The 8,824-nt window shown below is 48.6% G+C and overlaps 2 non-coding genes across 2 annotated transcripts; both read left to right on the top strand.

Annotated features, from left to right (window-relative positions):
* The first annotated feature begins 73 nt into the window (after window positions 1-73).
* Window positions 74-145, top strand: TRNAP-AGG (transfer RNA proline (anticodon AGG)). Its single transcript has one exon. It is a non-coding gene; the product is annotated as a tRNA-Pro (tRNA).
* Window positions 146-913: 768 nt separating this feature from the next.
* On the top strand, window positions 914-1,025 carry TRNAL-CAA (transfer RNA leucine (anticodon CAA)). The gene is made up of 2 exons: window positions 914-951; window positions 980-1,025. It is a non-coding gene; the product is annotated as a tRNA-Leu (tRNA).
* The last annotated feature ends 7,799 nt before the right edge of the window (window positions 1,026-8,824 follow it).

Genomic DNA, 8,824 nt, shown 5'->3' with positions numbered 1-8,824 from the left:
TTTGGGATGTAGTCTCCCACTCTCTGTCACCAACCCTCCGAGCAGGGTCGGAGCCGTTGCATTTCTGTGCCCAGGCTCGTTGGTCTAGGGGTATGATTCTCGCTTAGGGTGCGAGAGGTCCCAGGTTCAAATCCCGGACGAGCCTATTTTAGCGGAAAACAATCAAATCCTGCTCAAAATACACAACCCCTCAACATTTCTCATTCCACTCGAAGCATTGTTGCGCAAAACATATTTTTTGCCTCAGGCGAAAAATGGATTACAATGCCTTGGCTTCCTTCCTGCTTGCTCTCAGTGCGCCCTGTGTGATGATTTCACAGGCTCTCCTTCCTGGCATTTAGGCATCAGATATTTGTCTGTCTCTGCCCACATCTGTGGGATTTTTCAGGACGTCTGAGTGTATGCATGCTGACTGACACCGCTGCAATTTTCACACTTACCCCTCGCATTCCGAGCAACTGCTGATAAAGTATAGAGGAAATCGTGCAAACATATGAGGGGAACTGTGCTCCTTCAGTCAAACCAGCAAGCTTGTTTCTGTAGTGTAGTGGTTATCACGTTCGCCTCACATGCGAAAGGTCCCCGAATCGAGACCGGGCAGAAACACTTGGCAGCAGCAGCTTTTGTGTTTGCTCCCTAAAACCTCAGTCTCTCTCAATGCACACTTAGACAGAAATGACCTTTAAAAACTTGTGACCTGTGTAAAACGTGCTTTACTATTGCAGGACGCTAAAAAGTTATCTGCATCCCTCGGTGGTCGTGCATGTGCATTGTTTCTTGTTCTGTTTTTTTTTTTTTTTCTTGGCCATGTTATATTGTGGGGCCTTTAAAGCTGTGACTTTGATAGGAACATTGCAAGCGGCAAAATCAACAAGTGCAGACTGAAGAGTCCGACCTGCACACTGCTTTGGCTGTCAGGATGGCCGAGTGGTCTAAGGCGCCAGACTCAAGAGAGCTTGATCTTCAGTGAAGCTGAGCCTTCTGGTCTCTTCATGGAGGCGTGGGTTCAAATCCCACTTCTGACAGGTGTATTTTCTTCCCTTAAATCTTGCTCTGCTTTGGAAGCTGCTGTGGCATGTGAGGAGAAATCCACCAACCCATCGGCTGGGCCCTCAATCAAAATTCTGTGTATTACTGGAAGGGGCGTCTCAGGCACACCTTCTGTTAGAGCTGCACTTTATGACAGTAACTACCATGCTGGTTTCTACTTAAGCAGTTGATTCTATCGTTTGAAGTGAGGCTCTCCTGCCACCTTTTGGGCAAAGAAGACACTGCCCCTGCAACAACACAGGCAGACAAGCTCAAACTAGGTTTCTTGGTTAGGTGGGCGGAGCATATTGGCAATGGTGCCTCCTCGTGACTTGCAATTTACATGAAGAAGACAGAGAGGCAGCTGGGAGTAGGCAGTACCCATGAACCCCTGAACACTGTCTTGTGATTAGCACACAATTCTGAAATGAGGCGGGGGAAAGGAGGTGATTTCCCCATCAAGGGCCATTCCGGGAAATCAGCCACCCTGCGTCTCCCAGGTGAGTGTTTCAGGCCTATGAGCCACTAATATAAATCTCGCCTGATCGAGCCTGATCGAGCAAGTGTGCTTGAATCCAAGAGGCATGCTCCTCTGGCTCAAGAGCTAGCAGGCCCTTCAGTGCTTCTGGTTGGGAAGTCTAAGGTGCAAGGGTCCATGACTTGCAGCGGGTTACAACTACCAGAAAGGGTCTGCTTTTCACATCAGTGCCCTAGTTCAGCTCACTGGCACAGGGCATTTTGACTACCTCTTGCCTTGCTAGAGACAAACAAAAAATCCTTGACAGAAAACATCAATTGCTATGGCACGCTTAGAGAGAGAGAGCCTCCAAATGGCCCTGCTTTTCGGAAAGACGCTTCAGAAGATGTTTCAAATGACTATGCCGCGGCAGTCTAGTTGGTATAGGGGTATGATTCTCGCTTCGGGTGTGAGAGGACCTCGGTTCAAATCCCAGACAAACCCCTACCTTTATAGGTTCAGTCTGTGTTTTAAACAGGAGTATTTATGCTTTTCACTCTTGTAAGATGTCATGTTGCAATTCAATACATTCTTTATACTGGCGTCGAGACGGTTCAGCATCATGAAGGTATGCGAGATTTCTTTGCAACTGCTTTTCTGTGCTGGAGCAGCAGTGCTCGTAGGAACATTAAATGCACAGTGCTTCTCCATGGTAATTTCGGGTCCAGTTCTGAAATCACCTCTTGGAATGAAAGTGATCCCAGTTCCTTTCTTCCAAGGGAAGAGATCGTGTTCCGGAAGGCTCAGCTTTGAGCGTCATGAACATTGGCCCTCATCCTTGCATCCCAGTCCAATGCATAGCCACATAAAGCAAGCAGGTGTGTCTGTTTCCATAGTGTGGTGGTTCCAGTACAATGCATAGCCACATGAAGCAAGCCGGCAAGTGTGTCTGTTTGTCTAGTGTAGTGGTTATCATGCGCACCTCACATGCGAAAGGTCCCTGGTTCGAGTCGCTGGGCTTTTTCACAGTATTTGCATTTCCTGCCTCACCTGACAGGCAAGCTGAGATAAAAGAGACTGTGTCTATCCCTCACCATCGTGAGGTACTACGCTCCTGGGGCATCTGTCACAGCTCACCAAGAGGAGTTGCGCCAGCTTACGGCAGTCAGTTGCTCACTGTTTGACCTTTGCAATGAAGCCTGAGCCTACAGCATTCAAGCCAGCCAAGGAAGGAAGGTACGAGAGCGAAAATAGCTTTCCTGCCCTCACCAAGAACACACACCTTGAGCAAATAAAGTGCCAGACTTACAAGGTCCTATCGCCACCGGAGCATCACTTTTAGTGACGCCCCGGTGGCACTATGCACTGCGCGGTATTTACAAGATGGCGTTCAGCCACTTTTTGTGGCTTAACACCACCTTGTAAAAACGGCCCCTTAGCACGCAGCGCGTTCCCTGGAAGGGGCGTGCAATGGGTGTTGTTGGGAGTGTGCCACAGCAACACCATAGCATTTTGATGCTGCTCCAGATTTAGGAGTTGGCGTAAATCTGCGTCAGCACCAAAATCCAACGCCATCCCAGGGGTGTCGTTAGAGTGGCGCACTGAGGAGAAATGTTTTCATTTCTCCTTGTTTTTGCTCTTTCTATGTGTGATGCATTCTGCAGCACACATAGAAGTAAGAGCAAATCACCATTGAAGATTTTTTTTTTGGGCAGGAAGGTGTCCCTTCCTGCACAAAAACAATTTCCCCCTCAACGCAGTCATCCTTGTACCATGGTGCAAGAACGGCTGCGTTGGCGCTCAGCAGCTAATTTAGAGCTGGCGCAGGGGGAAGCACAGGGGTGCGCTGTATTCTACTAAATACGGCGCTTCCCTGCATTTTGAAAATGACGGCGCGTGGGGCTTGCAAATTTGGCACAGCGTCGCGCTTAGTCATTTTCTTGTAAATCTGGGCCAAAATGTCTAAAGGATAGAGGCTTTTTATGTCATGTTCGATGAAGACCATGCAAATGACTCTAGTCGTACTGCAGAAGAGAGCACCATGTGCAGTTTCTTGCTTTGGGATGTAGTCTCCCACTCTCTGTCACCAACCCTCCGAGCAGGGTCGGAGCCGTTGCATTTCTGTGCCCAGGCTCGTTGGTCTAGGGGTATGATTCTCGCTTAGGGTGCGAGAGGTCCCAGGTTCAAATCCCGGACGAGCCCATTTTAGCGGAAAACAATCAAATCCTGCTCAAAATACACAACCCCTCAACATTTCTCATTCCACTCGAAGCATTGTTGCGCAAAACATATTTTTTGCCTCAGGCGAAAAATGGATTACAATGCCTTGGCTTCCTTCCTGCTTGCTCTCAGTGCGCCCTGTGTGATGATTTCACAGGCTCTCCTTCCTGGCATTTAGGCATCAGATATTTGTCTGTCTCTGCCCGCAGCTGTGGGATTTTTCAGGACGTCTGAGTGTATGCATGCTGGCTGACACCGCTGCAATTTTCAACTTACCCCTCGCATTCCGAGCAACTGCTGATAAAGTATAGAGGAAATCGTGCAAACATATGAGGGGAACTGTGCTCCTTCAGTCAAACCAGCAAGCTTGTTTCTGTAGTGTAGTGGTTAACACGTTTGCCTCACACGCGAAAGGTCCCCCGTTCGAGACCGGGCAGAAACACTTGGCAGCAGCAGCTTTTGTGTTTGCTCCCTAAAACCTCAGTCTCTCTCAATGCACACTTAGACAGAAATGACCTTTAAAAACTTGTGACCTGTCTAAAACGTGCTTTACTATTGCAGGACGCTAAAAAGTTATCTGCATCCCTCGGTGGTCGTGCATGTGCATTGTTTCTTGTTCTGTTTTTTTTTTTTTTTCTTGGCCATGTTATATTGTGGGGCCTTTAAAGCTGTGACTTTGATAGGAACATTGCAAGCGGCAAAATCAACAAGGGCAGACTGAAGAGTCCGACCTGCACACTGTTTTGGCTGTCAGGATGGCCAAGTGGTCTAAGGCGCCAGACTCAAGAGAGCTTGATCTTCAGTGAAGCTGAGCCTTCTGGTCTCTTCATGGAGGCGTGGGTTCAAATCCCACTTCTGACAGGTGTATTTTCTTCCCTTAAATCTTGCTCTGCTTGCAGAGCCAGCTCCTCATACCACTATCTTTGGAAGCTGCTGTGGCATGTGAGGAGAAATCCACCAACCCATCGGCTGGGCCCTCAATCAAAATTCTGTGTATTACTGGAAGGGGCATCTCAGGCACACCTTCTGTTAGAGCTGCACTTTATGACAGTAACTACCATGCTGGTTTCTACTTAAGCAGTTGATTCTATTGTTTGAAGTGAGGCTCTCCTGCCACCTTTTGGGCAAAGAAGACACTGCCCCTGCAACAACACAGGCAGACAAGCTCAAACTAGGTTTCTTGGTTAGGTGGGCGGATCATATTGGCAATGGTGCCTCCTCGTGACTTGCAATTTACATGAAGAAGACAGAGAGGCAGCTGGGAGTAGGCAGTACCCATGAACCCCTGAACACTGTCATGCGACTAGCACACAATTCTGAAATGAGGCGGGGAAAGGAGGTGATTTCCCCATCAAGGGCCATTCCGGGAAATCAGCCACCCTGCGTCTCCCAGGTGAGTGTTTCAGGCCTATGAGCCACTAATATAAATCTCGCCTGATCGAGCCTAATCGAGCGCTGATCGAGCAAGTGTGCTTGAATCCAAGAGGCATGCTCCTCTGGCTCAAGAGCTAGCAGGCCCATCAGTGCTTCAGGTTGGGAAGTCTAAGGTGCAAGGGTCCATGACTTGCAGCGGGTTACAACTACCAGAAAGTGTCTGCTTTTCACATCAGTGCCCTAGTTCAGCTCACTGGCACAGGGCATTTTGACTACCTCTTGCCTTGCTAGAGACAAACAAAAAATCCTTGACAGAAAACATCAATTGCTATGGCACGCTTAGAGAGAGAGAGCCTCCAAATGGCCCTGCTTTTCAGAAAGACGCTTCAGAAGATGTTTCAAATGACTATGCAGCGGCAGTCTAGTTGGTATAGCGGTATGATTCTCGCTTCGGGTGTGAGAGGACCTCGGTTCAAATCCCAGACAAACCCCTACCTTTATAGGTTCAGTCTGTGTTTTAAACAGGAGTATTTCTGCTTTTCACTCTTGTAAGATGTCATGTTGCAATGCAATACATGCTTTATACTGGCGTCGAGACGGTTCAGCATCATGAAGGTATGCGAGATTTCTTTGCAACTGCTTTTCTGTGCTGGAGCAGCAGTGCTCGTAGGAACATTAAATGCACAGTGCTTCTCCATGGTAATTTCGGGTCCAGTTCTGAAATCACCTCTTGGAATGAAAGTGATCCCAGTTCCTTTCTTCCAAGGGAAGAGATCGTGTTCCGGAAGGCTCAGCTTTGAGCGTCATGAACATTGGCCCTCATCCTTGCATCCCAGTCCAATGCATAGCCACATAAAGCAAGCAGGTGTGTCTGTTTCCATAGTGTGGTGGTTCCAGTACAATGCATAGCCACATGAAGCAAGCCGGCAAGTGTGTCTGTTTGTCTAGTGTAGTGGTTATCATGCGCACCTCACATGCGAAAGGTCCCTGGTTCGAGTCGCTGGGCTTTTTCACAGTATTTGCATTTCCTGCCTCACCTGACAGGCAAGCTGAGATAAAAGAGACTGTGTCTATCCCTCACCATCGTGAGGTACTACGCTCCTGGGGCATCTGTCACAGCTCACCAAGAGGAGTTGCGCCAGCTTACGGCAGTCAGTTGCTCACTGTTTGACCTTTGCAATGAAGCCTGAGCCTACAGCATTCAACCCAGCCAAGGAAGGAAGGTACGAGAGCGAAAATAGCTTTCCTGCCCTCACCAAGAACACACACCTTGAGCAAATAAAGTGCCAGACTTACAAGGTCCTATCGCCACCGGAGCATCACTTTTAGTGACGCCCCGGTGGCACTATGCACTGCGCGGTATTTACAAGATGGCGTTCAGCCACTTTTTGTGGCTTAACACCACCTTGTAAATACGGCCCCTTAGCACGCAGCGCGTTCCCTGGAAGGGGCGTGCAATGGGTGTTGTTGGGAGTGTGCCACAGCAACACCATAGCATTTTGATGCTGCTCCAGATTTAGGAGTTGGCGTAAATCTGCGTCAGCACCAAAATCCAACGCCATCCCAGGGGTGTCGTTAGAGTGGCGCACTGAGGAGAAATGTTTTCATTTCTCCTTGTTTTTGCTCTTTCTATGTGTGATGCATTCTGCAGCACACATAGAAGTAAGAGCAAATCACCATTGAAGATTTTTTTTTGGGCAGGAAGGTGTCCCTTCCTGCACAAAAACAATTTCCCCCTCAACGCAGTCATCCTTGTACCATGGTGCAGGAACGGCTGCGTTGGCGCTCAGCAGCTAATTTAGAGCTGGCACAGGGGGAAGCACAGGGGTGCGCTGTATTCTACTAAATACGGCGCTTCCCTGCATTTTGAAAATGACGGCGCGTGGGGCTTGCAAATTTGGCACAGCGTCGCGCTTAGTCATTTTCTTGTAAATCTGGGCTAAAATGTCTAAAGGATAGAGGCTTTTTATGTCATGTTCGATGAAGACCATGCAAATGACTCTAGTCGTACTGCAGAAGAGAGCACCATGTGCAGTTTCTTGCTTTGGGATGTAGTCTCCCACTCTCTGTCACCAACCCTCCGAGCAGGGTCGGAGCCGTTGCATTTCTGTGCCCAGGCTCGTTGGTCTAGGGGTATGATTCTCGCTTAGGGTGCGAGAGGTCCCAGGTTCAAATCCCGGACGAGCCCATTTTAGCGGAAAACAATCAAATCCTGCTCAAAATACACAACCCCTCAACATTTCTCATTCCACTCGAAGCATTGTTGCGCAAAACATATTTTTTGCCTCAGGCGAAAAATGGATTACAATGCCTTGGCTTCCTTCCTGCTTGCTCTCAGTGCGCCCTGTGTGATGATTTCACAGGCTCTCCTTCCTGGCATTTAGGCATCAGATATTTGTCTGTCTCTGCCCACAGCTGTGGGATTTTTCAGGACGTCTGAGTGTATGCATGCTGGCTGACACCGCTGCAATTTTCACACTTACCCCTCGCATTCCGAGCAACTGCTGATAAAGTATAGAGGAAATCGTGCAAACATATGAGGGGAACTGTGCTCCTTCAGTCAAACCAGCAAGCTTGTTTCTGTAGTGTAGTGGTTATCACGTTTGCCTCACATGCGAAAGGTCCCCGAATCGAGACCGGGCAGAAACACTTGGCAGCAGCAGCTTTTGTGTTTGCTCCCTAAAACCTCAGTCTCTCTCAATGCACACTTAGACAGAAATGACCTTTAAAAACTTGTGACCTGTGTAAAACGTGCTTTACTATTGCAGGACGCTAAAACGTTATCTGCATCCCTCGGTGGTCGTGCATGTGCATTGTTTCTTGTTCTGTTTTTTTTTTTTTTCTTGGCCATGTTATATTGTGGGGCCTTTAAAGCTGTGACTTTGATAGGAACATTGCAAGCGGCAAAATCAACAAGTGCAGACTGAAGAGTCCGACCTGCACACTGCTTTGGCTGTCAGGATGGCCGAGTGGTCTAAGGCGCCATACTCAAGAGAGCTTGATTTTCAGTGAAGCTGAGCCTTCTGGTCTCTTCATGGAGGCGTGGGTTCAAATCCCACTTCTGACAGGTGTATTTTCTTCCCTTAAATCTTACTCTGCTTGCAGAGCCAGCTCCTCACACCACTATCTTTGGAAGCTGCTGTGGCATGTGAGGAGAAATCCACCAACCCATCGGCTGGGCCCTCAATCAAAATTCTGTGTATTACTGGAAGGGGCGTCTCAGGCACACCTTCTGTTAGAGCTGCACTTTATGACAGTAACTACCATGCTGGTTTCTACTTAAGCAGTTGATTCTATTGTTTGAAGTGAGGCTCTCCTGCCACCTTTTGGGCAAAGAAGACACTGCCCCTGCAACAACACAGGCAGACAAGCTCAAACTAGGTTTCTTGGTTAGGTGGGCGGAGCATATTGGCAATGGTGCCTCCTCGTGACTTGCAATTTACATGAAGAAGACAGAGAGGCAGCTGGGAGTAGGCAGTACCCATGAACCCCTGAACACTGACTTGCGACTAGCACACAATTCTGAAATGAGGCGGGGGAAAGGAGGTGATTTCCCCATCAAGGGCCATTCCGGGAAATCAGCCACCCTGCGTCTCCCAGGTGAGTGTTTCAGGCCTATGAGCCACTAATATAAATCTCGCCTGATCGAGCCTGATTGAGCGCTGATCAAGCAAGTGTGCTTGAATCCAAGAGGCATGCTCCTCTGGCTCAAGAGCTAGCAGGCCCTTCAGTGCTTCTGGTTGG

The sequence above is a fragment of the Pleurodeles waltl genome, unplaced genomic scaffold, assembly GCF_031143425.1.
Source record: "Pleurodeles waltl isolate 20211129_DDA unplaced genomic scaffold, aPleWal1.hap1.20221129 scaffold_332, whole genome shotgun sequence".
In the NCBI taxonomy this organism is placed as follows: Eukaryota; Metazoa; Chordata; class Amphibia; order Caudata; family Salamandridae; genus Pleurodeles; species Pleurodeles waltl.
This window is presented reverse-complemented; position numbering and strand designations above follow the sequence as displayed.